Genomic DNA, 24,827 nt, shown 5'->3' on the forward strand with positions numbered 1-24,827 from the left:
TTCGGAGCAATCTAATTCGCGTTGGGAGAACCACGTAGGAACCAGGCCTTGAGGTGAAGCATGGACAGGTTGGGGTGGAGAAAACGACCGTGCTGCTGAGATAGAAGGTTCGGAATAAGCGGCAGGGAGATTGGTGGTTGGATTGACATTCTGGTGAGGAAGGGAAACCATGGTTGTCTGGGCCACGATGGGGCAATGAGGATCACCTTGGCTCGATCCGTTCGTATTTTTATCAGAACCCTGTTGAGAACTGGTATCGGGGGAAACGCATAGAATAGGTTTCGGTGCCATGAGATCATGAATGCGTCCCCCAGGGAATGTTTGCCCAGTCCTGCTCTGGAGCAGAAATTGAGACATTTCTTGTTCTTTGCAGTTGCAAAGAGGTCTATTGTTGGGTAACCCCAGATGCTGAATACGTTGTGAATGGTTTTCTCGTCTATCTCCCACTCGTGGTCCCATGGGAAGCGTCTGCTCAGTTCGTCCGCTGTGGTGTTCATGATTCCGGGAAGATAAGCAGCTGATACCCGGATGTTGTTCACAATGCACCAATTCCAGAGCTTCATAGCCTCTGTGCACAGCGAATGGGAACGAGCTCTGCCCTGCCTGTTTACGTAAAACATGCAAGCAATGTTGTCCGTCATTATGCGTACGTGATGATGTTTGATTAGTGGCAGGAAGTGACGGCACGCGTTGCGAATGGCTCGAAGTTCTAGTACATTTATGTGCAGGGAGGTCTCGGTTGGTGACCATAGTCCCTGTACTGTGTGATGAGACATATGTGCACCCCACCCTGTCATAGATGCATCGGTGGTCAGAATGCGTGATGGAGCCTGTTGAAGAAACGGGACTCCAGAACAAAGGTTGGAGTGGATGGTCCACCAACGTAGCGAGTCTTTGACTGGAGTAGGCAGGGAGAGAGTCTTGTTTAAAGAATGCATATTCGGTTTGTAAACCGTTGCCAGCCACGCTTGGAAGCACCTCATGTGTAGGCGTGCATTCTGGACGACAAAAGTGCATGAGGCCATGTGACCTAGTAGTTGCAGGCAGTCTCGGGCAGTTACCTGAGGGCTGTTGCGAATAGTTGTGGTCAGTTGTTTTATGGAATTGTAGCGATCGGGTGGGAGCGATGCTAGCCCGGTCCGAGAGTCGAGGTCTGCGCCTATGAACTGAAGGTGCTGGGTGGGGCGTAATGTGGATTTGTCTCTGTTTATTTGTAGGCCGAGAGAAAGAGAGCACTCGACTGTGAGTCGTGTGAACCGGAGCGCCTCGTCGAATGTTGAAGCTTTGAGGAGGCAATCGTCGAGGTACGGAAATATTATTACCCCTTGTCTCCTGAGGTGAGCAGTGACTGCAGCTAGAAGTTTGGAAAAAGCACGGGGGGCTGTAGATAGTCCGAAGGGGAGTACCCTGTATTGGAAATGTGTGGAACCAAGGGTAAATCGGAGGAAACGTCTGTGGGCCGGATGTATAGTGACGTGGAAATAGGCATTTTGTAGGTCGAGGGCAGAAAACCAGTCGCCCTGCTCCAGCGCTGGGATTATGGTATTGAGGGTCACCATCTTGAACTTTTGCTTTTTGATGAATCTGTTGAGCCGCCTGAGATCGAGGATTGGTCGCCATCCCCCATTTTTCTTCTCCGTTAAGAAATAATGGGAGTAAAAACCCTTCCCTCTGTGTCGCTCTGGCACGATTTCTACTGCTCCCAGATGAAGGAGATGTTGCACCTCTTGGAGGAGTAGCTGCTCGTGAGAAGGGTCCCTGAAGAGGGACGGGGAGGGTGGGTGGGTGGGAGGTAAGGAGAGGAAGGGGATGACGTATCCAATTGTAACTACCTCTAAGACCCACTTGTCGGAGGTAATCTTCCTCCATTGTTGGAAAAAAGGTCGTAGGCGGTGTCCAAAGATTGGTGTGCCGGCTGAAGTGAGGGCATTGCTTTCTAAACCCTCGACCAAGTTTTCAAATCTGCCTATTAGCTGGTGGGGGTTGAGGCGCCCCTGTAGAGTTTGGGCGACGTCGCTGGAATCTTGGTCGTGGACGTTGCGGCTGTTGCTGTTCCTGCGGTCTATGGGAAGGTTGTGTAAATGCGGGATAACGTGGCCGGTGGTATGGTTGGTATCGATATTGTCGTCTTCTTGCCGTAGGTGTCTGGAGACCTAAAGACCGGAGGGTTGTTCTGGAGTCTTTCATTGAATGAAGCACTTCATTCGTGTTAGCAGCAAAGAGTTTGTCACCGTCGAAGGGAAGATCTTCAATTGTGTTCTGAACTTCGCGAGGAAAAAAGGAAGAGGAGAGCCATGAGCCCCGTCGCATGACTATCGCTGTAGCGGTAGATCTTGCCGCTGTGTTGGCTACATCGAGGGCTGCTTGGAGAGCGGTGCGTGAAATGGCTTGGCCCTCAGAAACTATAGCTCTGAACTGTTGTTTTCTTTGTTCTGGAATGTCATCAATAAAGTCCATTAACTTATTATAGTTTTTATGGTCGTATTTTGCCAGGACTGCAGTATAATTAGCTATGCGAAATTGGAGGGTGGAGGATGCATAGACCTTGCGACCAAACAGGTCCAGTCGTTTGCTATCCTTGTTAGGTGGGGCAGAACGAGAATACTGTTGTCTGGCCCTCTGGTTCGCAGCGTCCACTACCAATGAGTTTGGTGCTGGGTGGGTAAAAAGGAATTCAGAGTCCTTTGGAGAAATAAAATACTTCTTGTCCGCTTGCTTGCAGGTAGGTAGGCTTGTCGCTGGAGTCTGCCAGATGGACTTAGCGGGTTCTAAAAGGGCTGCATTAATTGGAAGTGCCACTCTGGAGGAAGAAGGGGGCTGTAGGATGTTCGTTAGCTCATGCTGTTGTTCGGGAACCACTTCCAAGTTAATGTTCAGGTCACTAGCAACTCTCTTAAAGAGGTCCTGGAATTTTGTATATTCATCAGAGGGAGTGGGAGGAAGGGGAAGTAATGCTTCCTCCGGTGCTAACTCCGGATCTGTTGGACCAGGAGAAGGGCTAGGTTTATCCTGGGAACGTGGCTGTGTTGCCAGGCGTCTCGTGTCACTAGCATATGCATTAGGAGACGGCACTGGATTAGTGTTGCGCCTGGTCGAATGGCCACGGGGCATGTGTTCCCGAGGGTATGATGTCCATGGTGTCCAGTATTGCCATGGTGGCGGGTAGGGCATAGGTGGTGCCATCCAGGGGTTCATCCCCCAAGGGGCAGGGTCCTGAGAGTGGGATGAGGTAGTATTTCCATAGCCCTTATTGCTCTGGGTCCGGGGCTGGGAGTCATGATATGGGGAAAAAACTCCCTGTGGATCTGCTTCCTCCTCACTGGAGGAAAACTGCTCAGATCCTGACTCAGGCATCGAAACAGAATATGCATTCATGAGCGGAGACTGCAAGGTAGGTGATACTAGCAGATCAGCTGTCTGGGTAAAATGAGTGAAAGCAGCTCCTGCGGGAGATGAAAGCTGAGCCGACAGAGGCTGCTGCACAAGAGCATTCCTGCGATCGGGGCTTCTGGCTGTGATCTGTGTGTCAGAATGCCCCGCAGGCGTCGGTGCCGCGGTCGGTGCCGGGCGAGAAATGTCGGGCTGCCTCGGGTGAGGCGTGCTGTAGAATGTCGGCACCATCTCATTCGCGGTGCCGAACGGTGCCGTCCCTGAGGCAGGCAACTGGAAGCCTGATGCCTCGGCACCGGAGCTTCTCGGCGGCGCTGAAGCCTCAGGCGGCTTTTGCGCTGTTCCGGAGGAGCCTGGCTCGTGAAAATTGCTGAGGCGAGGAATCACAGGCAGAGAGATCGTTGATCTGCCTGGAGAAACTTTATGCCTCATAGTCTTGCTCGGTGAGGAAAGGTGCCCCTTTTTCGTAGACTTCTTGAGCTTTTTTGAGGGGGGGGGGCTGTGTCGGGTAGCGGAGCCGGCTTCAATGCCTGGGTCTGAAACTGACCCGATAGATTTTTGAAGCAGGAGCAGTTTGAGTTTAAGCTCCCTGTCTTTCCGTGCCCTGGAGCTGAGTTTACAGCAGTGGGCACATTTTTGGGGAATGTGAGCTTCCCCCAAACATTTTATACACTTTGAGTGCCCGTCCGATGACGGGATAGCTTCCTTACAAATAGCACAGCGCTTGAAACCGGTGGAGCCCCGCATAGCCGCGGCTGACAGGAAAATTTTTTTAAGATAAACTGGGTAAGTAACTATTTTAACAGAGAAAACTGACAGAAAAAACTGGTTTCTAAAGGATAATTAAGGCAATAGTGAAGGATTCTCTAATGAGTCTGCTGAGCTCCGTCTCAGGCCGGAGACGGTTGAGAAGGAACTGAGGAGACCGGCCACGCATGCGTTCTATTACCCTAGAGTCACAGCGGGGGGGCAGATTCTGAGCATGCGTGGCCGCTATGAGTACTGCTGCAAAAATCTCCGGGCGAAGGCGCAGGGACGCACCAACACCTGTAGTGGAGCACCCACAGGGACATCTCTCGAAGAAGAACTCATCTGTAGCTTGGTTTAGGTCCATCTCTCACAGGTTTCCTGGTTATCCCTAACTTGTAAAAATAAAAAGTTTATTTCAGTCCCCACCGTGACATATTTAAGGCCAGATGCTCTCTTTTGGAAAATGTTTGAAGCTGAACTTTGCCGCATGCTATAATTTATTTATTACATGCATTTATAAGGGGCCCTATCACTGACATATTAAAGTGCTATTCATAAAAGAAAACTAAAAATACATTTACTTATGGAGCAAACAATTTGCATCATCCCACTCCTTCAGCAGACATAGCTGGCAATTTAACAGACAAGAGGCCAGTTTCCTCAGAGGACTAGCCAGTATGTGTCACCACCCAATGTCACAGAAAAAACAAATACAGAACCCAAAGAGGTGCATCATACAATGAGACGCGAAAGATACAGAAAGAACAGGAGTACTTGTGGCACCTTAGAGACTAACAAATTTATTTGAGCATAAGCTTTCATGGGCTAAAGCCCACTTCATCAGATGCATGCAGTGGAAAATATAGTAGGAAGATGTATATATTATACAGAGAACATGAAAAAATGGGATGTCTGTCTGTATCTGTACGAGGTTTTTCATGAAGTTGATGGATTTCCATTTCATATGGCTAAATGCAATGCCTTGCATGGTGAGGCTCTGACAGATTTCTTTCAGGAATGAACTCTATAGCAGAGGACTTACCACTGAGAATCCTTTCCAGTCCCTGACCTCCTTTGAAGGCCAAGAATTGGAGTATCCCTGTTGATCGGAACTACTCATTTGGGGCTGAGGGTAAGAGAAAACAGTACAAAGCATGACCTTGAAGCTTTAGAGAGACTAACAGTGACCTATACAAGAGTAGAGAGTATTGTCAATGTAATGGCTCTGTGCCAATGGATATTCCAAAGCAAATGTCAACATAAATTCTACCAATTCATGTCATTTTAAAAGGTACTAATATTTGTCAGTGACCCTCTAGTTCAAATACACATGGTCAGTGTTCAGCCAATATCTAAATCCTTTGATAGAGCTAGATTTGAACATCTTTGGTCTTTCAAAGCCTCTTCCCCTGCACTGGATTTGAAACACACAACAAACTTCCTAAAAGGTAACTCATCATTTTCCTAAATTGGAATTGCATGGTCTGAAGCACATTTATGATTCTTCTGAAAGTCACAGATTCCAACATGTAACCCACATGTTTATTCCATGAGGGATTAGTCCAGAAAATATGTACCACAAATATCCCATATCGCAAGCACGGGGAAAAAAACAGGCAAGAGGCATCTACCTAAGGCAGCACACCACTAAGGACCACACATTACTGAGTGTTGAAACAGACTTACATGAAGAATGTTAGCTGTGAACATAAACAGCATAGTTATCAGATGGGTTTGAACCCTGGACACTCGGTACCAAAGGCACAAGTCCAGCCCAACTGGCTAACAAATAATTGCAGTTCTACTGGTTCAGATCCCTTGGGGGGCCAAAAAGCCCTTGGTTCAATTCCCACTGATGACAGGAAGTCTGTGGGTAAGAGGCTACATTACAGTGTCAAGACTGTGTGACCACTAGTTAATGCCTCCTTCCTCAATGCTTTCAGTATCAAATATTTACATTGTTTCTATGGAATTATACTTACACTGAATTATATATAACTGGGCAATACAATACTCTTTGCCTTTATGCCCTGCAATATCATGCAATTAGGGCTGGAGCATTTTCTCTCGTGCCAATTAATTAAGCAGGAGACACACTTGATTTTACGCTCAAACAAATCACCCAGGCAGAACCATGACATCACACTTAACCACAGGCTAGCAATGTGTGTATCATTCTAATCAAAAAGCATGTGCAGCATACCCACAATGCCATTTACTTCCCTGATTTGTTGCCACCTGACACCAAGAGGCAATGTGATCAAGTACATTGAATGTGGTCAAGAGCATGGAAATCAAGATCTGCTACTGACTCACTGTGAGACTTTGGGCAAGTCAGTAAACCTCTCAATGCCTCACAGTTTTCCCAATTGTTCAAAGAGGTTAGTCATCTTCATAAAATGTTGCAAGGTTCTCAGATGAAAGACAGTGTGTGAATGCGAAGTATTAACAGAGAGTTAAGGTGTGTGAGTTAATATCTTTTATTGGTCCGACCTCTGCTGGTGAAAGAGACAAACTTTTGAGATTCACAGAGCTCAGGTCTGGGCATTAATATTAATTAAATTAATTATTTAAAATATTAATTAAAATTATTAAAGTATTAACATTAATTTAGTACATTTTCTTTAAACAGTATGACAATTATTTTAACAAAAAAAATTTCTGCCTTAGACAACATCATCATGTTTCACTGTAAAATCTATTAGTACATTCATGTTTACAAAGTGCTCTAAAAAGTGTCAGCAATCCACATGAGATACCCAAATGTAAAGTCTAACCCTTTGGGTATCTAATTTTTTGACTATGAATTTTAACCCACCAGTTGTGTATCACAAAATTGGCTATAAGGCCAACTGCCAAAGATGTTGGAGGAACTCTGGATTCACAGGTTACTTACTGGTTATTCAATTCTACAATAACAAAATTCCCGATGAGAGCTAAAGTCAGAGAATAGAAACAGTATTTGAGTTTGGAATTCAACATTAACAGGCTGTGACTGAAGGACCACTTGTTCTAATTACTCTAGACTATGAAAAACATGTTGTTTATTTGTGGTGGTTACAATATGTGATCTTGTAGAACTGGAAAGAGCTACAAGCAGCTTTTTACAAAAGAAAAGACATTTGTTGGCAAAAGCCACTTTTGGTGATGATCTAAAGGAAGAGAACAGGAGATGCTGAATGTGTCTTGAAGTCCTTATTGACATTTTTAATGAAATATTAGGGAAACCTGTGGCATATAAAGAAATTTCAAGGACAAGAAGAAAGCATAAACTGCGACGGTGTAATAATTGCCTAGAGCTGGTCAAAAATGATAATTTTTTTTGCAAAAAAGTTCATGAAAAACGTGTTCCTTTTTTCATCCAGTCATAGTCGTAGCCTGTTGCCCCAATTCAGCAAAGCACTTAGGACCATGTTACCTTTAAGCAAGCACTTAATGTGCTCCAGTGTTTAGCTGAATTGGTTCCTATATGAACACTGAGATGTGTACTCCTGTGATTTTGTTTGTTTCAATGACTGATTTTCTAATAAGTAAACCTAACACTAAATTCCTAATGAGATTTTTTATTGTAAAGAAACCAAAGAAAAAAATTGAATGCTTAAAGTGGTCAAGTTTATACTTCTAAGCAACACTAAATTGAAAAGCATATTTTTCTTAAAAGTTGACTTCTAGATAACCATAATAGCTTTTTAGAAAAATTAATTCAATGAGAAAGATTGATAGGTATTTATTTAAAAATAGCAAAATAATATTTTTTTAATTAAATGTTGCATATTGCAAAACTTTGCATGAAGAAGAGCTACGGGATGACGCCCCAGGTATCCATCAAAACATTGCCTTGCTAGGATGCAATCTTTTCATACCCTTAATTTAAGATGTGTGTGAAACTAATGGTGAGCTTGTTGCCATCACTATGTATGCCAATATACTGATTGGCTTTGTCTCTGTCTTCTTTCCATCAGACCATATGTAACAGACTTCAAATTCTCCACTCTATGCTTCACTCTAGCAGCAATCGGGACTTGAATGAAAATCAAATGGCCTAAAGATCAATCCAGAGAAAATGGAGATGATGATGGCTCATAAAATCTATAAGCACTGGCTCACTTATGGCTGTCTGGCCATTTACTGTCAAGTGGTTTGCAGTCTATGTACCTTTCAAGTCCCAGATTGCAACAGAGAGAGAGAGAGAGAGAGACACAGACAGACAGACATCTCTCTTATATGTGGCAGACCAGAAGATCATTTTGTTTCAGATACAGACCAAGTTTACCCATGACTTTTTACTGTTACGCCAGGTTACCTGGACTTATTTTGAAGGGCTCGAGGAAGCTTTGGCTTTTACAGAATGCAGTTGCCTGACTTCAGAGAAGCAAATTGTTGAAACCACATGACAGCTGCACTCATCGCCCAGCATTGGCCATCAATTCAAGGTTTCAATTGCCATTTACAAAGTCCTAACTGGTTTAGACTTAACTTATGTAACAGATTGCTTGTTCCTTTCTGACCCAGCATGGCTCATCAGGACTGCTTAATATAAGAGTGAAACTTGCAGGTGCTGGAGGCAGAGCATTCTCAGCAGGTCCTCACCTCTAAAATTCACTATTGCCAGAAATACATATGAGACTAGGCTACAATGAAATGTACTGCAGAATATATCTCTTTGTCCACACTAAATGGAGGTTCCTAGCTCTATCTGGCATTCAGTCTACTAGCTAGGATTTTCTCCATCTCTGTACCTAAACATCTCAGTGTGGCAATGGCAGTCACAATGTGTTTGCTTATTATGTGGGTGATGTTCAATTCCATCTATCCCACAAGGAAATTTCCACTGCATAACAATGAGTTCCTGTTCAAATGACACGCCCCTCCTGCAAGAAAGGTAGCATTTTTAAGGCTTCAGGATAGTACATTGAACCTTGATGCCTTTCTAGTGACAAAGTGATGCACACTCTAGAAATACGTGCAACAACATCATATAACACATGGCAACAGCTACATTCCAAGTGGCGCATCCTGCACATTGAAGCAGAATTTCCCTTATAGGAGCTAAAATGAACAGCAAAATGTTCTCTTCAGTGAGAATTGGTTGTGTAATCCTAACTTGCTCAGCAGTTTAAAAAACAAACAAACAAAAAGAGCTGACTGGAAGTTTTGTTTAACCGGTTTCTTTAGTGTTCATTGAGCCAAGTAGCACTCTAGCCAACTTCTATCCTTTGCACCCTCGCTTTCAAATGGACAGGCTGAACACTCATTTCTAGAGAAAAACACTATTTCGGTATTATATAAAATGATTTTTCTTTTCAGAGCAACTAATTTTGCTGTATTTTTGTTTGGCAGGAAGCTGGTAATGGCTTTTTTGTTTGTTTAATTAAGCAGATTATTTTGCTAATATTTCCCCTAAAATATAAAGCTATCTAGCCTTCTGAATTAGTGATGGAGTGGAGATGTTTCTGCAGAACAATTTTCACAGCACAGATGCACTCAATAAAATACAGCAAATCTTAGTGTCTGTGCTGTAGAAGCTGTTTTCACCATAACTAAAATATAGGAGCTCTTATGAAAACAACAATGGTATAATAGAGTATAGTATATTTCTGCACCAACTAGAAATATGGAAGGAATGATGTTGCTGTTAAGGTTTCCTGCCCAATATTGCAGACCAGAGGCCTGGAAAAACAGCTGAACTTTTGGATGCTTTCTCAAACCAAACGGAACTTTCCAGACTTTTGGGTATTCACCCATCACTATCTGTGATTAGCACTCAGCCTTAAGTTATTTATATTGCCCTCCGCAATGTAGGAGCGCATAATACTGGTAACAATAAGGAGACAATCCCCTCTTCCTTAACCCTCAATATGACAGAACAGTGGGGTACCAACAATGGTGCTCCGACTAGGTTAATGAGGTGGGGAGCTGATGGTAATCTTCCACTAGATAGAATGAGGGGGTAGGAGAAGGGACCTGACAGCAGCCCTGTCCAAGGTGGTATAATTTACAGAAGTCTGACCTATGAGTTATTGCTAGATCATTCTCATATTTTACTTAAAGATGTGACCTCATTAAACCACATTCCTGGTGTCCAGGACAAGTCTTATGGACACTGGCCATTTTTTGTGACCAGAACACCAGATATCCCTTTTCCACACTCCAAGCAGGAGAAAACAGCTATTAGGGCTTCCGAGAGAGGAAAGCCACTCCTCCTAGCAGAGATAGAGGAAAGTGGCAAAATGTAGTGTCAGCAATCAGAAGAATGAAGAGAGAGGTAGAGAGACTTCAAAGATATGATGGTAACATGAACTTTTAGTTCGCACTCGAGGGGTCTAGCGCAGGAGTTACAGCACTTTGGTGAGCACTGCTATTCACACCCCCATAATCCAAACTATAGGGTAGTATATACATGCCCTCAAATAATCTTCATCAGATGACTCTTATAGTGCATACAAGCAAGAGAAACGGGGGAGGAGGATGTGTGTCACTAAGAGATGAACACACTGGCCAATTTAAAAGTGCCACTGAATTGCTCCATCTGGCCCCCCTTTTCCCAAAGGAAGTGCGCAGAGGGAGTAGTGTCTTGGATAACAAAAGAATTTAATCCTTGGCACATCCTCCAACCAGCAAAAGCCAAATGATATATTTAATATATTTCTCTTATTATAATTCTCTTGCATAAGATAACATAGTCCTTTTATCCAAATTTCACCCCAGCCACATTAGATAATATGCTGTGGGTGTCAACATTTACCTAAATTTGTTTATTTTTTTCAGATTACTGCCCTTTGGTATATTTTTCCCCTCCACCTTTAAAACAGAACCGTACATCATCAGCAGGATGCTCCGCTTATATAAAGCAACAGAGGGTCCTGTGGCACCTTTGAGACTAACAGAAGTACTGGGAGCATAAGCTTTCGTGGGTAAGAACCTCACTTCTTCAGATGCAAGGTGCAGTTGTGGACTTCCTTCATTTTCCTGGACTGGATTTCCTTTAATAAAGCTTTCTTTCTGTTCTTCTGTATCTATATGATGTGCATGGTGCTACAGACCGGAGGTTCTCAACTCTTTTCTTTCTGAGACCCCCCCTCCACCCAACATGCTATAAAAACTCCCTGGCCCACTTGTGCCACAATAACTGGTTTTCTGCATATAAAAGCCAGGGTCGGCATTATGGAATAGCAAGCAGGACAATTGCTTGGGCCCCATGCCAGAGGCCCCATGAAGCTACATTGCTCAGGCTTCAGTCCCGGGCTCAGGGACCTGGGCTTCAGCCCCATGCGGTAGGGCTTCAGCTTTCTGCCCTGGGCCCCAGCGAGTCTAATGCTGGCCCTTCTTGGAGAACTCCCTGAAACCTGCTTGAAGCCTCCTAGCGAGCCCCGGATCCCTGGTTGAGAACCACTGCTATAGACACATATCACATGTTCAGTGAAATCTACTTTATTCACTCCATGTTAGGTGGGGAATATGCTCATTTTCTCAAAATAATTTTCAGCCCCCTTTTCTGATCTCCGTGATTGAACTTTTCTATCAACTCTCACACAGCTGACAGAACTATTAATTCTAGCACAACTTGTGAAATAATTTTCATATCACAGCTGAGGTGGCTGTGAAACTGTTACTTCAAAAAAAATCTTTCAAGTAACATTGTCTCTGTGAAAAAGTTAAAGCAAGGGTATTCAAGTGTGTGTTACTATTCTTGTTTTTCCTTTCTTTAAATAAAAAATACTCTTAGCTCTGCTTGGGAAAAGTGTCGTTTCCATTTAATTGTAACTTTAATTAAAAGTACCCATAATCCGGAAACATAACAAAGTCTGGGTGCTCAGATCCTCTGCATCAACTGGCCACTTATTTCTGGTGCTTAATTTTAGGCACCAAGTTTGAAAATTTTAGCCATTTTTTGGTTTATTTTCTATCACTTGGACAGCATGTTTAAAATACTTTTGAGAGTCTGGTTTCCCTTTTGCCATTCTTAACCCTTGATTCACTGTAGAAAGGATATCTGAATACTGTTTCTACTGTTAAGATTAGCTGCAGTGGTCTCAAACATAATAGTAGCTACTACTGTAAAATGCTGAAATATTAACTAGAAGATAGTTAACCAGCAGAAAATATGCTCCTGGAAAATTTTTGAAAGCCATTTATTTTATAAAATAATTCTGCTGATCTAGGACATTTTCTATTTTATTTTTACACACTTTGGTATGTCTAGGAACAACTACAGAATTATTGTTTTCAGAATCCATCTGTTTCTTTAGCTTATTTCCCATCTAAGTTACCAACCTATGCTTTTGACATCACAATTTACTGTTGTGAAAATGCCCTTAGCAATATAGAATAAAAGTTGGCACGCCATAATGAATACATATTGCAGCTAGTCGTACACAAAGCACTTCAAAAGCTCTTTCCTGCAAATACATTAATTACTCCTCAAATCACCACTCTGAGATAACTATTATTGTTTATGCAGTGCTTTCACATGCTAAGCATAGTACAACTGCTAAGATTACTCCCATTTTACAGATGAGGAAATGAGGAGATAGAGGCTGAGGACAGAGTTTTGAACGAATTCAATGAATACTGAATAATGAATACAGCCCTATCTGGGTGAGCGCCCTACAAAAATGTTAATTATAAAAGAAAAATCATGCACAGGCCTCAGAGTATTATATTTAAAATCATTTAAAAACAAAAATTGTTCAAAGATTTAGAGTTAATTTCAAAACTATAAAAATATCACCATTCATTATATTCCCTTTACTAATGTACTATATAGCTGGAATAAAGTTAGCTTAATTAATTCCATTAGCTTATAATGGCCTCAAAGAATCTCTGATGCCTCATGGAAGTTATGAAATCAGAAACAACTTGGATCATGTGTCAGATACTATGGTTTTATTTCTGTTCCATTCTTTAAAACTAAAAGCATGTGCATAAATTTTAAATCCTTAAAATACACTTATTTCTGTTGCTTATTCCTCATCTCAAGTCCCAGTCACATCATAATAATCTCCAAAAAACAAAGTTGAGGTCTCAAATAGAGATTATCCTGACAATACTATTTGAATCGGATGTAGACTGGAGCCATGTTTTATGTACACAGAGGAGAGCCTGCATTACCAGAAGTTCATTTGCTGTATTCCGTATCCTACAGAACCCCCCACAGAAGGCTTCCACAGGATTCCAGCTACTTCAAGGAGTATGGTAGGAGTGAGGGGTGGCACAGGGCAGCCACCTACAGCTTCATTCCCGTCACCGCTGTAGAGCTGCCCTTTATGTCTGTCTATGGGTGGGAGAAGGAAGGATGGCTTCAAAGGACAGCTATGGCAGGGGAAGCCCATGGAGGAGTAACTCCTACAAAGGCTAATTAGACTGAGCATAACAGAGGTAAGTGGGGCATCCTTAGAGCTCCTTACCTCCTTCAGATCCCACAAGCTCAACTTGGCATTGGAAAATACTTGGACTGGGGTACTGGAACCCCACAGAAGTGGAAAATGCATGGCAGGAAAATGAGTATGAAATTCCAAGCAGCAGCTCAGAGAGGATATTTTCCCTACACAACCTGTAACCATGAGGGGAGAACAGAGTCATTAGTATTTATTAATTATTATTAATCACGAACACAGAGTTTGGATGTATATGTGTGTTTACACAAAACTGAATACTAAACCTAAAATTAACGGTGTCCCTTTAAATTAATATCTCCTCAGCACCTTACCAAATGCATTGAATGTGGATCTAAAAAAGGAAATGGATCTTGGCAACTGCAATTTGTCAGTTATTTTTAATGTCATTCTTCAACTGCATGTGAATCAACACCAGCAGCAGTTCATTACTATTAAACACTTTCACGGATTCTTCTACTTCTCTGCCCTGCTGATTCCCAAGAAGTTCTCTAAAATGGTTCATTAATCTGTTAGTGACAAACTGATGCCTTGAAAGAGGCAATGTACTCCAGAGAGCACAAATCTCCTACAGATATGTCCTTATAAGCATTTATATATCATGGTCTAATACACCAGAGATTACCTACTGCACCTCAGACTAATGTGTTTATTTCCTATTTACATACACATCTTATGGGAATAGACACAAAATATCTGGTTCAGCTACACTCAGACAAATAACCTGTAGAATCTTCCAACTGTATGTAGAGATTTAATGGGGGTTGAAGAGTGTGAGGATGGGAAAAAAACCCACAGGAACAGTCTGTGCTAGGTTTATTCTCTCTTAACTGTCAGACACTGCAGTGAGCTGACAGTATTAAAGTAAAAAGACAATTTTAAATAAGCACATGTGATTGCTTCCATAGTGATGACAAGCTTGTGGAAGCTGCTAGGAAATCCAGTTTGCACAGCAACCCAACACTTCAGCAAAGAGAATACACTTAATGGTGGCACTTCCAAGAGAATAACTGATGTACCGAGATGAAAAAGAATGAATGTGATTATCCTGCAGGGCAAAAAAATCTGCAAAAAAATTACTGCAGGCGCCTAGACACTAAATATTTAACAGTCATTGCACCCTCATTAATTATACCTTGACTTATGTATGCGTTTTATGATATCCCAACCTATGTTGGAATTAGGCCAGGGCTCAACCATGATGAGGATAGTTACCTCTCAGAAAGGGTCATCAGAAAGCAGGCTCCATTAGTTCTAGAACCTGAATCTCAACACCAGTTGCAACAAAGGTGTATCAGTAGCAAATGTATGATGGCCAGAAAGGTTAGTCTCCTCACCACATACACTTTTATGCCAGTGTAAACTTCAAACAGTAAATATGCCCCTGAATACTGGTGCAACAGAATGTGCTGCATTAGGGAAGGCACACTACCCCTAAAGAACAGTTATGAAAGGTATTCTGCAGACTGCTTAAAACCCTCAACGCATGCCAGCATCTAATAAATATGGCAGAGTTCTAAGATAATTTTGCTTTGGGCCCAGTGAGGTAAGCAAGATGACATAACACACTTATTATTCTAAGCTTGCTGTGAACTTTCCTGTCAGGACAATACTGGGCTACATTTCAATAGACAGATTGTGAGCTATTGTGCTAACTCAGTATGCTTGAAGTCCATAGGAAACAAAGAATAAAAAGAATTAATTGAGCACTAAGAGTCAGAAAGTCTTATAAATGAAATAAGTGTGGGTAGTTACTTTCCCCAAAAATAGCAGAAAGTTCTTTATCCCTCAACATTTTACATTCATCTCATGAAAAATGTCATTTGAAATATTACCATTACTGTGAATCGCTGGAAGAGTCATTGTCATTCTGAAACAATGGTCAGTGGAAATGGCAGTTCACACTGGCTACTAAACTTATGTTGGGTTATCACTTGACAATGCTATTAGTCACTAGAGCTAGTGAAAATGGTAGAAAAATGCTATTTCCATGACATATTACAATTATTCAGGACATTTTTAACAAAATATTTCATTTGAACCAACATTTTGAAACAAAACATTTCATTTCCATGCATCTGACGAAGTGGGTATTCACCCACGAAAGCTTATGTTCCGATAAATCTGTTAGTCTATAAGGTGCCACAGGACTCTTTGTTGCTATTTCCAGTAGATTTTTCAAAACAAAAACACTTAGTTTTGATCAAAAAGTGTCAACATTTTTCTTTTTTCCCATTTTTTAATTGAAATTTGTAGAACTTTTTGTTCTGTGAAAATGTTAGTATTTCAACTTTTTGTCCTGATTTGGGATAAAAACAAATATCAAAATACCAGGTGCCCTCTTCCAGATATGAATATACTTTTTCAACTATCTCATCTCATCATATTTTGCAATTTTGGCTCTCTCTCTGTGTTTCAATATCTTCCCCAGAGCTAAAGTCTGGCTTGTGGATTTATCGTTCCCAAGATCTTCCCCTGATCCTTTTCTTAATGTGGGAAACACAATATATTAAACATTCTACAGTTCTCAGATACAATCCACGCACTTTGAACTATCAAACATTTTAGCCAAAGGCCTTCCCATTTCCCTTGCTACTTCCATCATAATTCTGAGAAGAAATTCATCTAAGTCTCATGTTATGTCAGTTTTTAATAGTTGTAACAGCCTTATTATCTGCTCCCATAACAGTAAAACCTTTTAAGATCTCACTGTACTCTATGAAAAAATGTATAGTTTCTATCTGGGATGTGCATTCCACTTTTGTTAATATGGAGAGGAGAAATCATTTTAACCTTAAGAATTATCAAAAAATACATAGAACAAAAAATACAGACAGATGTGGGAGTACAAGGAAACAATGAGATACTAAAGTAATGGGGGCATATAAGTATTATCTGAATATCTAACAATATTTTAATCTATGCAGTGTTATTGTAATCATGTTGGTCCAAGCATATTGCAGAGACAAGGTGGGTGAGGTAATATCTTTTATTGGATCAACTTCTGCTGGTGACAGAGACAAACTTGTCTCTCCAATATTTTAATCTGTTTATCCTCAGAACATGCTGGCGAGGATAAGGAAATATTATTCCTATTTTAAAGATGGGAAACTGAGGCAAAAAGAGACCAAGGGACTTGCCCAAGGTCACAAAGGAAGTATATGGCAAAGGGGGGAACTGAACTTGGATCTTTCAAATTCCAGGCTAGTACCCAAGCCAATGAATCACTCTTTATTCCTCTTCCTCTTTAATGTTAGCTCTGATTAACCAAAAAACTGAAAACTGGGGGATGTCACTGCCACATGAAACACCAGCCATTGCATCAGTCCCACTGTTGTGACTTCACATGGTGTTTATACTGCCTGGTGAATGCAGTGTGGGGGGAGGGAGGAAATGATGCGCTGATTTAAGATACAGTACTTCCTTTTTCCCTGTTGATAGCACAGGGTCCAGCAGAAGGTATGCAGGAATTAGACGAGAAAGAACAACTATAGGAAAAAGAAGAAGGGGAAAAAGACAACAGGACAGACCAGAAGGGAAGCAAGAACAGGGAGAAAAAAATTGAGGGAAAGGTAAATAGAACAGCATCATGAACAGCATCTATAACTTCTAAATCAGACTGGAAGTGCTGCCTCCACAAGGGTTGATTCAGCAATTGGGGAACGTCAGGAGCAAGATGGAAGCTCAATTCCTCTGATAAAAGCCAAAAAAGGGAAACTAAAAATGACTGATTGGAACAAGAGAGAGAAGATTTATTTATTGAGCATTAGCACAAATTCCAATTGCATCTATTTTCATTTTTTTAAAAATCCTTGGAGGGAACACCTGGGACTATCTGACCCCATCTGCCACAAACTTTTAAGATTCAAAATCTACAGCAAAACCAGCCTCTTCTCTTAAGAAATCTCTCTGAGTTATTTTTGCAACTACCCAAAAAGCAATACAAAAATTGGGCAGAAGACACTGAATTCAGAACTGTGTTAGAGAACCTACAAAAGTAGAAATAAGACAATCCAAGATTAGTTTATCACTCATTTGGTCTGTAAATGATCTGCATCAACCTCAGAGAGCTACTTCCCTTAAATCAAAAGAAATCTTATGGCTGGTTCATCAGCCCAGTCCGTAACGATATGTAAAACTCATCTGGTCATCTCCTGATTTCTCCAGCAATGAAAACTAAAATATTATTTTGAAATTAAAAATATACTTTTCTGGAAAATTGCAGGAGCGTATCTACGTGCAAATCCTGCCATTTTGGAGCAGGACAGGTGGTGGCTCAGCACACATCAGAAACTGAAGCATAAACACAGTAGCACAGCTGATCAGAAAATGTGGAGAGAATCAAAATACATTTTACTCTTTTTCGCCATATTTTTTATTTGAAAAATTTCCAGCCAACTCTAGCATCTAATTTATATCCAGCTTCTCCCAATTACATTCAACCTGTATTAGACCATTAACACGTCATCTTGGACAAGCTATTACAGAGAATGAAAAGCAGACACTTGATCAGGAGTTTGATGTGATATAGATTAAATACTCCAATAAAATGTTGTATTTCATAACAATGTACATATCAAAGAAGATATAATGACAATTGGGTCGTCCTCATTCTCAGAGACACGGGAAATTGTCTCTCTTCAATCTTTTCAACCGAACGTTGATCATAGCGCTAGCAGATGAGAACACTGCAATCATGCCTGCTCTTTAGCTCTGTTTTGGGGGGTTTTCTTGTTTGTTTGTTTTTTTTAAGTGGCAGGTTCTGCTTCCTCTGCAGTAAAAGACTTCTAGAAAGCATTAATTTCCATCCTCCAGCTCAAGGCATCTAGCTCAAGTAGAAAAAAAGACAAAACCAGGAAGTCATTAGTTTCTTCATTATTCTTGACTTTTAGCATGTGCAAGCTTTAGGAGGTCATGCCTATAGTAAGAAAATAGCAGTGACAATGGCGTCAATCTTATTGCCTTTTTCCCTTTATCCTTCTCAAATAACTATTTCTAAAGACAGATGTTGATTCTACAAGTACAGCACCTAAATATATGAAATTATGCATGAAGAATGACATCTTTTCGATCCAGTCTTAGCATATTCACTCCTGAATCCAGCTGACATCTCCAGACATTCTCTCATTTCTTCCAAAACCATTTTCTCTTTAATCAAACTTTCAGAAAGGTGATTTTGCTGAAAGCCACTGGAACATTTTAACTCACATAACTGCTCCATCAGTCTAACATTTGGAGTCTTGTATGAAATCCACTAGCACTGTCGGTTTCAAGTTACCCCTTCCACCAATTAGATTTTCTTAATTAGCCCAAGTTTTCCTTCTTCTCTCTACTTAGCAGTCCAAGTATTTATTTAATGTCTCTGCGGTGGTACTGTGTGAGATGCATCAACACCTCTGATGTTACAGAGTATGGAGTTGAAAACAAAGTCCATCTTTAGCCCATTAATCACTTTTCTACCCTTAGGGATTTTCTCAGAATTAGACCCAAATTAGTCTAACCAGGTTATTCTTTAATAGTGAAGGAAAACAAATCTCCAGTTGTGTGTGTTCAAGAACAGTTGTCATTCAAGATAAATCAAACACTCAGAAGGTTTACATCTTCCTCTCCCTCGTCACTTGAGGCTGAGTTAATTACCATTTCTCAATTACTTTATATGTTTGGTGAATATCAAAGTGTCTCATTTTGGCACCATGAACTGCACTTGCTCTATAAAAAAGATCATAGAATTTGGGGACTCAAGAAATTCCATTTCTATCTCTCTAGGTTCTTATATCAAGCCCATTCCAGCATCATGAATGCATTTTTGCATTCTTTTCTTGGTTTCTGACAGAGGACTAGAAGAGGATGCAGAAAGCCAACTAATTCACAGGTCAGAAACAGGAATCATGGAGCCTTTCCAAATCTTTCTTCGAAATCTCTCTTCCCTCATTGGGTACCTTGATAAGGGAGAGTTCGAGCCATGGTCAGGCTTCTGGTGCATATTTGTGAGGATGAAAATAAAAGCTTTTGTTTAAATTGCCCACATGAAATTACCAAATATAAACTGCACAGAAACATGTACGACTGTTTCATAATCTACAGCATTTTAAAAGTCAAAGAAACAGAATAACTGGATTAATAAAGACATGTAAAGCCTGCACTAGTCCTTTCCAGAATGTGTTGAATCAAAACCATCAGTCTGAAGACTTCATTCATAGATTCATAGATTATAGGACTGGAAGGGACCTTGAGAGGTCATTGAGTCCAGTCCCCTGCCCGCATGGCAGGACCAAATACTGTCTAGACCATCCCTGATAGACATTTATCTAACCTACTCTTAAATATCTCCAGAGACGGAGATTCCACAACCTCCCTAGGCAATTTGTTCCAGTGTTTAACCACCCTGACAGTTAGGAACTTTTTCCTAATGTCCAACCTAGACCTCCCTTGAAGTTAAAAACTCATTGTACTAATAGTGTCTGTATTGATAAAAATGGACCATAATCAGTCCAGTTTTTAACTTTATTTCTGATTTTTCTTGCTTTTTCATATTATTTTAACATATATTCACTGCCCGTGTATACCTTCTGATATTCAAGCATCCATAACCAAGTAATGAAACTTTCAAAAGTGGCCACCAGTCACTGAAATGAACGTAAACACACATTCAAATCAATCAAATTTAATTGCATTCCATAAAATAACTCCAATTAACTTTAACACAGAGACTAACAATATTTTATTTTTCACACCTGCAGTGGAAAACTCTCATAATATATTAAAAGAAAATCCATTTTGTACACACATCAACACAACACAAATACACTATACTATATAAAATGTTACAGAGGATATTTTCAGTAGTGCTCAGTATTGCCCTAACAGTGCTCCTACTGAAATTAATGGCAAAACTACCATTGACTGTAATGGGAACAGAGTTAGGTCATGCTGACGAGCACTGTTAAAAATTCTACTGATATATTTGATTGATTTTGCACCTACACCATACAGTTGTCAGTTTTGTTTAATATGTTCATTTTAACAGCTTGGCAAAGAGACTAGCTAACACCATTTTGTTTATTCTCTCAAATGATTAGTTTTTAAATCACTGAAATGAGAGCATGGCTTCAGCAGGTGTTGAACAAGCAAAATCTCAAACACCCCATATATTTCTATCCTCTTGTTCATACAAGTTTTATACAGTATTTCTGCATGAGCACACAACAGGTTAATCAGTGAGTAGAGCATATCAATTTGCAATCCACTAGTTGGTAGCAGGTTAGTTCATGCACGAAACACACACATTTATACATCAACTCAATGGCTTTGATTATGACACATCTCATGCTGTTATGAGAACAGTAGTGCTTCTCACTCCGAATCCTATGGCTTCCTTCCTATGTAGTCTCATCCTGCAGTACAGAGTGTAGTTGAAATTTAAATTAAAAGGGACTCTTATGATACATTTCCATGTGACATATAAAGGTCATTGTTAACAGTTTTCCTTATCCAGAGAAGTTCTCCCAACTTGAAAGTGTGAAACTTAAGTACAGTACTTGTCACAATCAGCCCCTTGCTGAAATGCCAATGATCTCTCAGTTTCCCTCTTTCTGAGACTGGGTGAAATTCATCCATGGTGCAGCAAGCCAGCACAAGCAGAAGTTGATCCAATAAAAGATATTACCTCACCCACCTTGTCTCCTTATAACTGTATCTCCTTCATCCAAATTGTTGAATCTCAGAAAATACATCAAAATAAGGATAAAGAGTTTTGTCTGTTTTAAACACCAGCAAAATTACTTTAGTTCAAGCCTACTGGAGTTGAGTAAAGTACAAACCAATTCTTACTTTACTTATTATGACAAAACCCAAAATATTTTCTTGTGATACATTGTAACATTTTCTCACACGACTGAGGATTACGAACACACAGAGTAGTTTGAATATCTCACCCTCAATATATGTAACTGTCCAGGCATTTGCATGGCCCTCATCACTGTAGTACCATGACAGGATCTAAGCACCTAATGTGTCAGTGCCACAACTCTAATACTTTAAAAAGAATAATCATCCAAAAATGTGTAGCAGCACTCATCTAGACTCTTCTTGAAACTATGTAAATCTGTAACCATCTGGTGCACTTCAGAACTAACATTATTTTGTTTTGCTGTCAAACCAAATCATCTTTTTAGTCACAAATCCAGAGTGGTAGTTCCCATGTCACTTATAAAACAACAAACTAAATTGGTTTGAAACCTGCAGTATAGTTCCAATATAGATTTAAAGCCTGTTCCTCCCTAACTAATGCTACAGCTCTCCTCTTACAATAACAACATTGAGCAATACAAACCATTTTCTGCCATACCTAGCACTTTTATGATTGCTGATTTCTGTTTGTGATGACACTTTATACATGTTTTCACATCGCTAAAATATTAAAATATTTTAATATGTACTTTTAGAGACAGTGGATTTGTGATTTCACATTTAATGTGGTATTGAACTATTCCCTATTTTAAGCAGAAGATGACACGAACATTTCAGCAGGTATCAGTTCGTAAGGAAGTCAATATTTAAGGGCAGTTCGTCACCTGATTTGCAACAGGATGTGTTCCTTGGTATTTAACAATAAACTGTAGTTCATACCATTAAATACAGAATATTTGCAAAATACACAAGATAAAACAATTTTTAATTGGAATTTCTGGCCCTGATTGTGCAGATCGTTACTCGTTTCCCATTGATAGCTATAGGAATACACATATGAGAAAGAGCTTGAGGGACACGTCTCAGGTTTTTGCAAATACAAGTATATGAGCAGTTTATATAGGACATCAAATTAACTCAAAAAGAGAGGAATTGAATTTTCCCACTGTAATAAGCATCTATTTTAATACATATGGTAGAAGCTATTAGCACCCGACTGCTAACTTCCCATGTCCCAGCTTTAAAGTTAATTGGTTTTAATCATTTCCTCTACATTTATTTTTATGGAGAATAATTAGAGATATTGTCAGGTTAAAAATCATGGGCCTGATTTTTAGAAGTGCTGAACCTGGAGTCAATAGGAGATGGAGGTTTTAAACACCTATGAAGTTCATGCACAAGATTTTTGTTTAAAACCATATTTTCTTGCCTATGCTGAAGCCTGGCCTCCCATAAAACACAATGTGGGTGCATCTCAGCATTGACATCTCAGATTATGTGCACCCACAATCTGGAAGTTGGAGATTTTGATATCCAGATTATAATTAAAGGTTCTCTCTGAAAGTAAGGTGTAATTTTTTTTGCTTTGATTGGACATTTTTAGACAAGCACACAATAAGTTAATTGCATAATTTCTTGCATTAGACATCATGTTATTAACGTCATCGAGCATTACAATTAAGTACTCCTCTTAAATCATCTCCTAATCTTTTGCAATGTTCAAAAAGTCAAGATGAGACCTCAATCGGCCTAAGGCATAACATGCTTTTTCTATAGCAGTTTATAATTAACAAATTGCAGCAACACCCCATGGCCACAAACACTTATTTATAGGCTCACTGTAATATCAGTCTTGATATCTGTTCATTCTAGTCATTAGATGAGGAAAATGCATAATCAGAGAACCTCACGCAATCTGAGAGGATTACTATTCCTTACAAATAAGAAGAAAGAAACCTTAATAATAGCAACATTGACACATGGGGGGGAGAAGGTATATACTTGAAGCACATGCTTAATGTTAAATATGTGCCTCAATCCCACTGAAGTCATAAGCATAAGCTTAAATTTGAACACATCCTTAAATACTTTTCTGAATCAGGGCCTCAAGAAGGATTTTGAAGATAAATGATAGGTAAATTCTCAGACAAAAATGAGAGGTAAGGCCCCAAACCTGCAATGTGATGTACCCTTGCACCCACATGGAGCATCACTGATTTCAGATTTAACACGAGTAACTGTAGACATATGGGGTTTGGTCCTGCACTTACTGAAGTAAATGGCAAAATTCCAGGTGCAGGATCAAGTCGATGGCTAGACCTGTAGTCTAGTCTGTGCTTGCAAGATCAGGGCCTAAGCGTTTTACAAAAGGAAAGGAAAATGACACTTATATCTGATAATCAATCTGATCCAAGTCTGAACTTCCCCAAATTTCAGATGTTTTTGTTTCTATTCAGGACTCTAGTTTTCGGTCCTCTATAAAAAGATTTTCTTAAGATACAAAATTATTCAGATGCAAATTATTCCTAAGTTTGGAGCACAGGAGGACTATAGAGTTTCTATTTGATTACAACCAATTTAATTTGATTTGCAGCTTATTGAAATTACTGCCCTATTAAGTCAGAAAATTCCTCAATTAAAGAGTGGTTTTATTCTAATGTAAGTATTATCTTTAAATGCCTATTCAGGAGTCACTGGATTAGACAAGCCAAGGTAATATGCTTGTGATGCAGAGGAAGCATTAAAACACAAAATAAAAACTACTGGAAATGTTGTGGATGATAAAACAATCCACATAAGCTAATATACACCTTCCAATATATTTTACCTAAAGGAAATTTCTTAAGAACAAATTTATCTCTACACTTTGCTTTGACAAGACACAATGGCAAACATCCATCAGGATGATTTCCTAATAGACATATATAACACTCCACTCCACCCAACTGAGCCTTCACCTATGAGAACGTCACACTGGGGGAGAGGGCAGGGGAGGAAGCCCTAGCATGACTGTGTTAAGTTCCACCGCCTCCCACCCAAATACGAAGTCAGAATGAGACAGATGTGATTATCCCCTTAATGATATTCACACAATACATTAGTTACTTGTAAAGAAACAGGCATCAGGAACCTTTATTAATTGACTACACGGTTTCAATTATGATAGGATATGGAAAAATAAAAATAATCTAAACACAGGAACTGCTATATCAGATTAGACCAGTGCATTTTCTAGTCTACTATCCTGTCTCCAGACATTTCAAGTGATGTTACAAGAAACCCTTATGGAATAATTGCCTATACTGTAGGGCAGCATTTCTCAAACTGGGGTCTGCAGACATCTGGGGGTCCCTGAGGGTACTCCATGGGGTCTGCGGGCCCCATCGATCAACTCCTCTCCCTCCCTCTATCTCACGGAGGCTACTGAAGCCAAACTGGGAGATTTTAGGCACTAAAAGTCTGGCGGCGCAAGGGGCTAAGGCAAGCTCCCTGCCTGCCCTGGCTACACGCTGGTCCCACAAGTGGCTGGCACATCCCTGCAGCCCCTGTGGGGAGGCAGGGGGTCTCTGTGCACTGCCCCTGCCCTGAGCGCTGACTCCGCAG

General features: G+C 40.4%; 1 protein-coding gene and 1 long non-coding RNA gene across 6 annotated transcripts in view; one reads left to right on the forward strand and one right to left on the reverse strand.

Annotated features, from left to right (window-relative positions):
* GABRB2 (gamma-aminobutyric acid type A receptor subunit beta2) overlaps positions 1–24,827 on the reverse strand; it is a 284,019-nt gene that overhangs the window by 167,602 nt on the left and 91,590 nt on the right. The window lies entirely within an intron of this gene.
* LOC128842195 (uncharacterized) lies at positions 885–2,464 on the forward strand. Its single transcript, XR_008445949.1, has 2 exons — positions 885–1,304; positions 2,142–2,464. It is a non-coding gene; the product is annotated as an uncharacterized LOC128842195 (long non-coding RNA).

This window comes from Malaclemys terrapin, chromosome 8 (genome assembly GCF_027887155.1).
Source record: "Malaclemys terrapin pileata isolate rMalTer1 chromosome 8, rMalTer1.hap1, whole genome shotgun sequence".
In the NCBI taxonomy this organism is placed as follows: domain Eukaryota; kingdom Metazoa; phylum Chordata; order Testudines; family Emydidae; genus Malaclemys; species Malaclemys terrapin.